Source organism: Triticum aestivum, chromosome 4B (genome assembly GCF_018294505.1).
Source record: "Triticum aestivum cultivar Chinese Spring chromosome 4B, IWGSC CS RefSeq v2.1, whole genome shotgun sequence".
Classification (NCBI taxonomy): Eukaryota; Viridiplantae; Streptophyta; class Magnoliopsida; order Poales; family Poaceae; genus Triticum; species Triticum aestivum.
In genome coordinates, this window is record NC_057804.1 from 318,464,018 (window position 1) to 318,477,434 (window position 13,417).

Consider the following 13,417-nt stretch of genomic DNA (forward strand, 5'->3'; position numbering starts at 1 on the left):
TCTACTCTTGCTCATGAGGAGACCCCCATAGTTTCCTCATACATATTAGGAGATCTTGATACATTTCATGCTTTGCATGATTCCCATGATAGTGTACATCATATGCATTCCATGAATAACAATGCTCTAGATATTTCTCGTGATGCATTACACAATTTGAGTCTCCATTATGCTATACATAATAACAAACCTCTCATGATGGATGACATGTTTCTATATCACGCATCTCATTTATTTGAGCATTGGCTATTTTGTGCTAACCGACACATGCATGTGCGCATCATGATGGATGATGTGTACATATACCACGCACACACAATTTTCTCTTTGTCTTTGTTTTGTGTAGGTACTCATGTATACTCGTCAACCTCTCAATCCCAAGAGTTGACGAAACGAGCTCTTGAGAGCAACAATGCTTTGGGATCATGTGAACTATCCTTACCACCGTTCCCTTCGCGCAAGGACTACGCGCATCTCTTCTACTTGGCTCTCACATGGCTATGGGCTATTTACCACTTGTCACCTTATGCCCATTCTAGCGTGTTCACTTTGCATGTTATGCTTGCTTCTATGCCTTTGCCATGCAATTGTGACCCTTGCTTGCATTTACCCATGATGCACCATTATGATACTCCTATGTGTATTTGCATGCTTGGTGGAGATCCTTGTTGCTATTGCCATGTTTATCATGTGCCCCATGCTATTGATGCTTGTTGTGTTGGGAGAGTCATTATGCCCCATTGCTACTTACATATGGTCTCTCGCCAATACAATGATGATAATTTTCTCATATCTTGCTTTCATGCTTGTGCTATGCCATGTGAATTATTCATGCCCACTATTTGCACACATGACATGCTTGCCATGATTCCTTCTAGTATGTTGCATCTTCGCACTACTAGCTTGCTTGACTTGATCACTATGATTGCTTGCTATGTTGCATCACCCATGTTCCACTATTACTTGCTTTATTGGGTTGATGACATATATGTTCATGCCTCTCACTTGATTTGCCATGATCATTGTCTCTTGTCTCCATTAGTTGCATCTCCCATATCACCTTGTATTGAGTGCCAACTTGCTATGCTTATTGATCTTGGAGACTTGGACACTTTACTTGTGATGCATGATTGTTTGATTGAGCCTCTTGTATTTGGTTGTTCTCACATCATATGCCTCCGTACTATGAAATGCTCCCTTGTCCATTCTTATGATGAGCATGATGCATACACTTGTTGGGTATATTACCACTCAAATGATAGGTTTTGCATGTCCGCTAACCTCATTTGTTTTTCCGAGTTTGTCATGTTCTTTCATTTTGAAGGATTCACAAGGCATTACCGTCATGAGACATATTGGTCATGTCAAGGCATACATGATGTGCAACTCCAACATCTTCGGGAACATGCATAAGGTGAACTCTTTCCCTTTGAGCCATCCTCAAGTTTGCATATTGGATGGGTCATTCTTTCATTGTTGTTTCCTTCTTGTTGTCTACATGATACATCTTGCGAACGGAGGAGCGACATTGGAGATTGACTCTATGGACCTTCACATTGAGGAGCGCTCGCACTTATTGGATGCACCTTCGGAATTCCAGTCATGCCACGGCATCGAGCATTGGTACATCAACACTCATTAGACACATTGTAATCACACATCCATATTTGTTGCTTGTGCTTATACATGTCATGCTTGATGGACATATCATACTCACCACAAGTTTGCACCCTATGCATGGATTGACTCACATTATGATTGCCTTGTTGCATCTTGTATTACCATGTCATCCATGATATTTGAGCTTGTGCACTTCCTTAGAAAATTTGTTGTGATCTTCTTTGATGGCATATTCATACATAATGATCATATTGTCGACCATCAATTGCATGATAATATTCACATATTGAGCATCCATTGCCATGTTCATGTACTTGATAAATCGTCTCACTATGACATCATTTTGCATCGTGGTTGCATTGATCATATTTACAACACATTTGTGTGCACAATGATTGCATTCCCTCCCATGAATGCTTTGCATCTCATTCTAGATCATCTTGATAAGCTTCCTGCGCTTTGTCACGGCCAATCTTGCCGCACGGACTCATTCTTGCATGATGGACACTTTGTGTGCGCTAACCATTGTATTTCCGAGTGTTGCTTGTGTTTGCTCTTTTTGCATATCTATAACTCCGGCGACACCTTGGACTACTTGGATTGCGCCATGTCTTCAACTTCGTCCAACTACAAGTCCGTCTACGACAACCGTTTCCATGGTGATGAGGATCATGATCCGAGGTCGGATCTTTCACAAGGGGGGGAGATGATGCGGAGCATCCCACGTTCATCCCCATGTACACTCCGACTACTCTCCAAGCCCCAAGGATACATAAGATGAGACCTCGACTATGCGCCATTGGACACAAGGTGAACCCGTTCCTAAAATGCTTCCCCTATCCATTCATGTGAGACATGGTTGCTACCTAATGCAAGGACATTACGCATGCCTAGGTACCAAGGAGACCCTCTCGAAGATGCTCAGAATGATGGATAAGTCCCCAAGTACAAGGATGAAGGAGCAGGACGAGAGGAACCGGAGAAAGGCTACAGGACCCGGACATCCGGCCCCGGCCCGGACATCCGGCCCCTGAAGATGTCAACAACAATAGCAGCCCAGCCATCGAAGTGCTACAGGGCCTGGACATTCGGCCAGGCCCCGGACATCCGGCGCCCCGCGACAGCCCGGAAATCCGGCGCCAGCCCGGATATCCGGCGCCCCCTCACAGAACGTCCAGAAGCTGGATCAGCCAGCCCGGACATCCGGCCCAGCGCCCGGACATCCGGCGTCTCGGGAAAGCCCGGACATCTGGCCCGTCGCCCGGACATCCGGCCTCCCCTGCCTGCGTGCAGTGAATCCGGGCCGAGGCCCATGTACCCCTTCGCCCCTTAGACTATATATACTCCCCCTCCACCTTTGTTTTAGGGTTAGCATTGGATTAGCTCATTTTGTGTGAGAGCCTTTGCTCATCCACTTGGATACTTCTCCTCGGAGTTCACGGCCTCTTCGGAGAAGATCCCCAAGCGGATTCAAGACCCCTTTCTATGGAAGAACATCAAGGCCTCCTCTTGGAGAAGAACAGTTACGTTGTATCCTTTCCTTTGTTGATCTTGAACCTTGTGCTACCTTATGTGTGTGATGATCTAGCACTCGTGTGATTGATTCTATGTCGGTTTAGTGTTTCTCTCTCGTTTTCCCCGTGTTCCCCTTTGTGATTTCTGCGTGTTCTTCGTGTTCTCCCGTAGGATCCCCTCCAAACGTGAAAGATCGACGTTCTAGGGTTCCACCCTACATCACACTCACTCCCTCAAAGTAGGTGCACTCAAAGTCACATATGGTGGAGTCACTCATCTCACTCAAGTGGCGGGGGTTGTGGCTCTCCTCACATGGGATTTGTGGCGACTCATCATATATGGGGCTAGTGGTGAAGTCACAATCACTCTCAATATGGTGGCAAAAGTCACTCAAGTCATCATACGTCGCCGTGGTCGAAGGGAAAATCCCATGCTCAACCATCTCGTTGTCGTCGCTGTGGATGAAGGCCGAAGATGGCACATCATCACTCTCCTCCATGACCGAAGGGAAAATCCCATGCTCGATCATCTCATCGTCGTCGCCGTGGATCAAGGCCGAAGATGGCACATCATCACTCTCGCCTCCTAGGATGGAAGCATCCTCGCCTCCAAAGCTTGGTCCTTGAGGGTCTCCATAGTCGTACTCGTCGCCGCACCGTCTTGAAAAAGGGTCATGGTAGACTCGGCACCATCAATGCCACAAAGAGGGATGGCGGTGAAGTCAAACTTGGGAGCATCATCTCGGAGCTTGTCGGGCTTGGACATTGTGGTGGTACTAGCCTCATGCTTGTCGAAGAGCTTGGTCGCCGCGAAGTTTGCTTGGGGTGGAGAAGCCTTGGCCTTCATGAGTTCTTGTTCCGCCTTGAGAGCACCAATGTAGGAGTCGTCGATGGACTTGCAGTTCTCGAGGAAGATAGTCTTGGAGATGTCGTTGTGCAATCCCATCATGAAGTGGAACTTCATCGAAATGGGGTCGTCCACGCCGGCTCATCGCAAGGCAATCTTCATCTCCTTGAAGTACGCGTCGATGGACTTGGATCCTTGGATGGTGTTCTCCAATTGGCGTTGAAGTTGTTCCGTGTAGGTTGGAGGCATGAACTCTCGTCGCAAAGCTCTCTTTGTTTTGGGCCAACTCATGTCATAGTACTCCGAAGGTGTGTGAAGCCACCATGCCGATGCGTAGTCATGAAAGTTTCTTGTGGCGCACTTCACTTGATCTTCGGGACGAACTTGATGTAGCTTGAGGTCGTCGCCCATTAAGCGCTCCCATTCGATATACTCCTCGGGTTCTTGTGTTCCATAGAAAGGAATCGCATGGTCGATGTCGAGGTCGTAGTAACTCGTGGAAGTCGCGGACTTGAGCTTGGGGAGCTTCTCTTGAGCGTAGCCTTGAGGATCTTGTTGGCGAAGATGTCGTATGTCCGTAGGTGAAGATGCCTTGAAGTCGCTTAGCAAAGATGCCAAGGGAGATGGTGAAGTCTTTGAGCGGTTGTTGGTGTCGAGCTCTTAACCTTCATGTTCTTGTTGGTGATGGTGTCGATGCCGATGTGATCTTGCCGAAGATGGTAGCTTGGAAGCATGTGCTCTTGAGCGTCTTCTCGAAGATGAGGAAGATCGCTTGTAGGACTTGATGAGGGCTTTGATCTCCTCCATTTGAGCTTGCATCTCGGCGTCGTAGTTGTTTTCATGACATCGAACTCATCGTTGTTGTCGTAGACCGAAGGTGAAATGCCTTGCCTATCCATCACAAGACTCAAGTAGAGGTGAGTAGGAAATGAGATAAACAATACCAAGTTACCTTTTCCCAAAGTTGAGGATGTATCCCGTTTCACTCAATGTGAGATGAAAGAATAGTGGAGTTGGTACCGGACTTGTTCACTTACACCTATCAAGTAAAGCTTATGGTATAGCTCGGTGAGGATAGTGGCACAAAATTTTTATGCAAAATGTTAGCAAGAGTCAATAATGTTGAAAGAGATTCACAAAGTCGCAAGCGAAACAAGTAGACCAAAAGCAATGAATGGCACACGTAAACGCACACACGGATAAATAAATGGGGTCGTGCAACCAAGGAATGAGCACAAAATGTGGAATCCACGGAAAACGCTCGTGTTGCACAACTCAAGAGAGACGCTAGCACGATTGCTCAATAGGCGGGTACGACACTTGTGCACAACCTAGAAGATGCAAAATGGATAAACTTTCTATCCCAAGTATGCTATATATGTATGGTTCCCGGTGTTCCTCACACAATGATCCAAGACGATCAAGTATGATACCATATGATATATTTTGATGCTATGGCTATTGCTTACAAGCTCTTTGCTCTCTCTTTTTCTTTGCTTAAAAGCTTTTTCTTTTTCTTTTGGATATGGCCACTTTGGCACAATGCACAAACCAATATAGAAATTGTGTATATGCGGGAACAAACTTGTGACACAAGATATGATACCAAGATGATATGGTATGTATGCTATGGGAAGTATGATCACTAATGTGCACAAGTAACGTTGCCGGCAATACTCAAATGGCTAGTCTCGATAGGCAAGTAACGCAAAATAGGCTAGGGGTTAACAATGCAATTGCAAGGGTAATGTACAATGGTGTCGTCGAGGTTACCGTCCTTTGCAATGATGAGTGGCGGTGTTCTTGATGTAAATACCAAGATGATGGAGACTCGTCCCTAAGTAGCCGAAACACCTTAGGAAACGGAAAAAATGCAAACTCAAAATCTCCAAAAGCAAAATGTCAAATGGTGGTAGCGGAAAAGCAGTGGTGGTTTGCACTTGGCAATGCGGAAGTGGAATGATGGGCTATACACATGTCGGAGTTAAAGTTGCCGTCCATAAGTAGCCGAAACACCTTAGGAGACACAAGCCACAACTCAAACAAAATTGGGTTAAGTTGGGGTGGAAGTGTATGGTGGGTAAGCCTATGCGGAAATGGTGTTGGTGGTTGATGAAGAAGTAATCGTCCCTAAGTAGCCTAAACACCTTAGGAGACTCAAATCACTACTCAAGCAACCACTAATGCTAAGGGCTAGGTTGAGCTTGTTTGAGTTGATCAAGATGGGTTAGGTTGCGGAAGTCGGTGGTGGCTATGCGGATGATATGGTGGAAGGCCTAGGCAAAGATGCCAAAGTTCCAAAAAATTTATGGAGTCAAATGGTGGTGAATCCAACGTGAGGACCTCGAGCAAGTCAATAGCTTCAAAACGAGGCAAAGAACACTCAAATTGGAGTTCGGAGCGAAAAGTTATGATGAAAAAGGTGAAAGAGGCTGAAGCTGAAATTTCAGGGAAACTTTCTGGTTAGGCCGGAAGTTTCGGGCCTAGGGCCGGAAGTTCCGGGCTCCGGAAGTTCCGGGGGTGGCCGGAAAAAGTGCCGGGGGTCTGGGGATTTTTGGGGTAAACTTTCTATTTAGCCCGGAAGTTCCGGGGTAGGACGAATGTTCCGGGGGACGGAAGTTCCGGGGGAGTCCGGAAGTTCCGGGGGTCGTGGAATTTCGTCTGGGACGAACCCTAAATTCCAGATCTGAGAACAGGGGCGGAAAAACTCGATTTCCAATGTCAAAATTGGGGAGATTTCATGGATGGAAATGGAAGAAAGATGGGGGAAAGCTAGATCCACTTGAAACCAAGAAAATCCATGGATCAAAATCAACAAAACATCATCTGATGAGGACATCAATACAATTGTTACACCCACAGCCCCTGCTGCTATACATACTGGACCAATTACTAGAGCTCGTGCACGCCAACTAAATTACCAGGTACTTTCGTTTCTTGGTAATGATTCTAATGTTCATGAGAATATGATGCTGCCTAAATTGGATACATTTGTTTTGCTTACAAATGAAGGGCCTATCTTGGAGAAGGATGAACATTGGAGCAAGAACAAGCATGGAGATGATGGCATGCGCAAGGGGAACAAGAACGGAGTTACAAGTGATGATTTCAGGACTTTGAAGCCACCATAATGGGTGCATGAAGCCTTGGACGAAATATACAAGATGCCACTTCATAAATTTCGTCCCGAGGCTATTTTAGGTGTTGCGTCACCTTATTATTGGGCCAGGCCCATGTAATTTCGAAATACATAAGTATAGGCTATTTTTAGAGTCCGTATGTGTGGGGAAACAAGAGATAGGGTTGATTTCGGACCCCTCCACCAAGGGCCACGAAATTCCCCCCTCTTCCTCCATATATACAGCCCTTAGGGCATCGTTTAGACTTTGGGTTTTGTTTAGATTAAAAGTTCGCCATAGCTGCAACTTCGCGTACTTCGTTTGTGTTCAACGACCAGACAAAGGCGTCACAGAACCCCACCTTGATCAATAAAGCTTTCATCTTATATTCGCAATATCCAGATTGCAATCTTAGTTTCTTGCTTGTTCTTCGTTTGCTCGCAGGAAACAGACCCTCGTGGTCAGGTTGATCGTGCTCCGGCGTGGTCAATAACCTCTCGGAGTTGGTTTAGCGATTGCTAAGGCGCGACGTCCTCGCACGTTCGTAGTCGGATCGTCAAAGTCGACTTCCACCAAAGCGATATCCATCATCTCATCGAAAGACGGGACACCTGATGAGGACATGACTACCTTGGATATGACCAAAAATATTGCATATATGCATATTTGTCAGGTGATTTCTAGTGCAAACTATTCAATAATCTATTTATGTTATCCAGATCAAAAATACTTCACACACTTTTGTGTTTTGTCTAATTGCAGGTGTATGGGACATTTGTACAATCCACATATGAAGATAAGGAAGAAAGAGATGTTTATTTTCTGTCCAAAAAGTTCTCTCACGTCACTTTTGGCCCAAGAAAAGATAGAGTCCAAGTCTCTCACGATCTGGATTCAGATTCGGACTGCACAGACATACCCGACTCAAAACGCACACAAGTTTTTCATACGGACTCCGAATTGGGTGATTCTTTTTTTGTTGGAAACTAGATTTCGTGCACTTTCCAACCCAATTGGAATCACCTTAAAATTCGTCCGGAGCGTTGAGTTGTGGACGAAACAATCTGATGCTGCAGCAGAATCCGAGTCAAACTACAAGTCCAAAGGTGTTACATCACCTCCACTTGGGCCCATTGGCCTTGTACGACCTAGATTTAGTTTTAGGCTGCCTTGGGACGTCCTCCCACCTCCTTGGCCGCCACCCCTTGCTCCTATATAAGTAGATCCATCTAGTAGCTTTTCCTTGGGATTTGTTTAGTTAAAAGTTAGCCATTGCAACTTCGTGTGCTTCGTTTGTGTCCAACGACCAGACCAAGACCACTTTTCGGATCCCCACCATTATCAATACTTCATACATATTCGCGATATTCAGATTGCTTTTATCATATTCTTGCTTGTTCTTCGATTGCTTGCAGGAATAGACCTTCGTGGTCAGGTTGATCGTGCTCCGGCGTGGTCAATAACCTCTCAGAGTTGGTTTAGCGATTGCTAAGGCACAACGTCGTTGCACGTTTGTAGTCGGATCGTCAAAGTCGTCTCCACCAAATCGATAGTTATCATCTCATCGAAAGATCGGGACACCCCGCCTCTATCAAGTGGTATGAGTTTTCAGGTTGCTCGGTGAGAATTTCCAGTTTTCCTAGATTAGATTTACTTTCTTACCTATTGTCCAAGAAAAAGCCACAAAAAAGAGTTAGATCTATTCATCCTTGGTCCAAGCCAGTCTGAGCCTTTGCAATTTTCTTTTCATTGATTGCATAGTTGAATTATCGATTGCATTGTCGTGTCGAGTTGCTGGTCTTAGTGTCTAGTTCGTTTAGAGTTTCGAGTTCTGTTCACATTAGTCACGCCACCGCTGCATCATTATCTCTTTCGCTGTCCACCACCCATCCATCAATTTCCACCACGTGCTACCCACCTTTCAGTGTCATAATAATAGTTGAGATCGTTCACATCTTCACTTGATCCAATCTGCATCTTATCTAGTTTGTTTTGGAAAGAGTGAGAAAAAAAGAGAGAAAAAAAAGAGAGAGAAAAAAGGAAAAAAAAGTCAGAGAAAAAAAAGGAGAGAAAGAAAAAAAAAGTGTGAGGAAAAAAAAGAGAGAAGAAAAAAAAACAAAAAAATCGGCACAAACTTTTTCAGAGGAAAGTTGGAGACAAAGTTGTTGATATATCCTGCTTGGCTGTTGTTTCACCTCATTATCTTCACTGCTGTTGTGATCTTCACTTATATCTTGCTGTCAAGAGCTACTTAGTATCCTTCATTGATGCTAGTTGTGCTACGCCGTGACCTCATTAGTGTTCTAGGCTCGCGTCTCTAGTCCGGTCTAGCCTAGGACCAGCACAGTACCGTCGTTGAGCATTTATTCAACATTGCATCTCTGAATTGATTATTGCTAATCTTTTGCTACCATATATAGCCAACCCAGCTCCACATATTTCTACACCGTGTATACGTACGCTCCCCTGGCAATCGCTTTACTCAATATTCGAAGTTACTTGACACCGCTGGTTGCCGATCACCGCCTGCTGCATGGTAAGAACTTGTAAGACATTGATATTTGCTTTACTGTGAGCGTTTTACCACCACATCCTAGTAGTTATAGGAACATTATTTTTGGATTTTGTTTCTTGTTCGACTAATCATGACAGGATCCAGAGTCAATTCATGGGCTTTGTCGATCGCGGGAGACGTGCCACCACCTTTGCAAATACCACAACCGTCACGAGAGGTGCACAAACATCCAAATGCACGTGATCAGGTTAATGTATCTATACCACCATTTAATGGCCGTTTTAAACCTGCTTTATATATTGAATGTGATAGAGGCGAGGGTCCCGATCTTTTGATGAGATGATAACTATCGATTTGGTGGAGACGACTTTGACAATCCGACTACAAACGTGCACGACGTTGCGCCTTAGCAATCGCTAAACCAATCTCCTGAGGTTACTGACGATGCTGGAAGCACGGTCAGCCTGACCACGAAGGTCTATTCCTGCAAGCAATCGAAGAACGAGCAAGAATATGATAAAGCAATCTGAATATTGCAATTATATATGAAGTATTGATAATAGTGGGGATCCAGAAGCGGTCTTAGTCTGGTCGTTGGACACAAACCAAGTACACGAAGTTGCAATGGCTAACTTTTAACTAAACAAATCCCAAGGAAAAGCTACTAGATGGATCTACTTATATAGGAGCAAGGGGTGGCGGCCAAGGGGGTGGGAGGACGTCCCAAGGCAGCCTAAAACTAAATCTAGGTCGTACAAGGCCAATGGGCCCAAGTGGAGGTGATGTAACACCTTTGGACTTGTAGTTTGACTCGGATTTTGCTGCAGCATCAGATTGTTTCATCCACAACTCAACGCTCCGGACGAATTTGAAGGAGATTCCAATTGGGTTGGAAAGTGCACGAAATCTAGTTTCCAACAAAAAAAGAATCACCCAATTCGGAGTCCGTATGAAAAACTTGTGTGCGTTTTGAGTCAGGTATGTCTCTGCAGTCCGAATCTGAATCCAGAACGTGAGAGACTTGGACTCTATCTTCTCTTGGGCCAAAAGTGACGTGAGAGAACTTTTTGGACAGCAAATAAACATCTCTTTCTTCCTTATCTTCATATGTGGATTGTACAAATGTCCCATACACCTGCAATTAGACAAAACACAAAAGTGTGTGAAGTATTTTTGTCCTGGATAACATAAATAGATTATTGAATAGTTTGCACTAGAAATCACCTGACAAATATGCATATATGCAATATTTTTGGTCATATCCAAGGTAGTCATGTCCTCATCAGAATGGGAGTTCGACATAAAAAATATATTTGCTTCCCATAATTTCAATGAACATAAAAAGGTTAAGGTTGCGGTTGGTTCTTTCACTGGTTATGCTTTGGTTTGGTGGAGTGAATATTGTCGGTTACACCCTGATTATATACCTACTACTTGGGATGATTTGAAACTTGCCATGCGACATACTTTCGTCCCTGCTTATTATACTCGTGACATGATTAAGAAGTTGCAACACTTAAAACAAGGTAGTGAAACTGTAACAAAATATTATGATGATTTACAAACTACCTTGTTGCATTCCTCTTTAGAAGAAAGTGAAGATGATTTTATGGATAGATTTTGGGGAGGATTAAACCGTGATATTCAAGAGATACTAATTCATGAAGAGTGTTATCCTATGGACCATTTGTTTCATCTTGCTTGCAAAGCTGAACAGGAAATAAAACGACGTGTTGGCCACGAGGAGAACAAGCGCACGGTGCACATTCCAAGAGTTGATATGATTGTTCCTTCAACTACTAGGCATACTATGACAACCACATCCGTTGTTGTCAGGACTACATCACCTCCACCATGTGACACATCGCCCCCGAGAGTGGCTATATTGATAGAGACGAGGGTCCCGATCTTTCGATGAGATGGTAACTATCGATTTGGTGGAGACGACTTTGACGATCCGACTACAAACGTGCACGACGTTGCGCCTTAGCAATCGCTAAACCAATCTCCAGAGGTTATTGACCACGCCGGTGCACGATCAACCTGACCACGAAGGTCTATTCCTGCAAGCAATCGAAGAACGAGCAAGAATATGATAAAAGCAATCTGAATATTGCAAATATGTATGAAGTATTGATAAAGGTGGGGATCCGAAAGCGGTCTTGGTCTGGTCGTTGGACACAAACGAAGTACACGAAGTTGCGTTGGCTAACTTTTAACTAAACAAATCCCAAGGAAAAGCTACTAGATGGATCTACTTATATAGGAGCAAGGGGTGGAGGCCAAGGAGGTGGGAGGACGTCCCAAGGCAGCCTAAAACTAAATCTAGGTCGTACAAGGCCAATGGGCCCAAGTGGAGGTGATGTAACACCTTTGGACTTGTAGTTTGACTCGGATTCTGCTGCAGCATCTGATTGTTTCGTCCACAACTCAACGCTCCGGACGAATTTGAAGGTGATTCCAATTGGGTTGGAAAGTGCACGAAATCTAGTTTCCAACAAAAAAAGAATCACCCAATTCGGAGTCCGTATGAAAAACTTGTGTGCGTTTTGAGTCAGGTGTGTCTGTGCAGTCCGAATCTGAATCCAGAACGTGAGAGACTTGGACTCTATCTTCTCTTGGGCCAAAAGTGACGTGAGAGAACTTTTTGGACAGCAAATAAACATCTCTTTCTTCCTTATCTTCATATGTGGATTGTACAAATGTCCCATACACCTGCAATTAGACAAAACACAAAAGTGTGTGAAGTATTTTTGTTCTGGATAACATAAATAGATTATTGAATAGTTTGCACTAGAAATCACCTGACAAATATGCATATATGCAATATTTTTGGTCATATCCAAGGTAGTCATGTCCTCATCATCCTCCCCTTCTTGAAAATAAAGCCGTCCTCGGCGTTGCTTAATCTGAAATGTGGCTAACAAAGGAGACAAGGTGTACATGTTGTATATGTATATGTCATCCATTTTTATTTCCCTTGATTTTTGCATATATGACACATGAATAGATGAGTAACTTGCACAGTTCATAAAATCTAAAGCCAAAAAATTAGCACAAGAAGTAGAAGGCATGAAGATATTGTAACTCAGTTTGCACATATAAGTGAAGCTCTTATTCATTTCGAAAGATTGACAATGTTCATCATTAAACCATCCCAACATTGGTGAATAAACCTTACTTGCATCAAATTTACATGCTACAACATGCTTAAATAAGCAAACATGCAATAATTCATTCAACACAGAATCATCACCAAGATTAGAGGTCATATCAAAATGATTAAACATTGGTTCTTTTGCATCAATAGTTAATTCAATGGGTGCACTCAAAATTGTTGGTATTTCAGTTGTTTGATCACATGGCAAAGTCAAATTATCAACGTAGTCCTCTAAAATAGGTGGTGTGATCAAAGTAGTGGGTAGCTCATCAGATGGTGCATTCAAATTGACAAGGCATTCATCATTCTCATGTAGAGATGGAAGATAAGTACCTTTGTCATTACCTCTTATGATCAACTCAGATGATGTAGCCACTCTCGGGGGCGATGTGTCACATGGTGGAGGTGATGTAGTCCTGACAACAACGGATGTGGTTGTCATAGTATGCCTAGTAGTTGAAGGAACAATCATATCAACTCTTGGAATGTGCACCGTGCGCTTGTTCTCCTCGTGGCCAACACGTCGTTTTATTTCCTGTTCAGCTTTGCAAGCAAGATGAAACAAATGGTCCATAGGATAACACTCTTCATGAATTAGTATCTCTTGAATATCACGGTTTAATCTCCCCAAAATCTATCCAT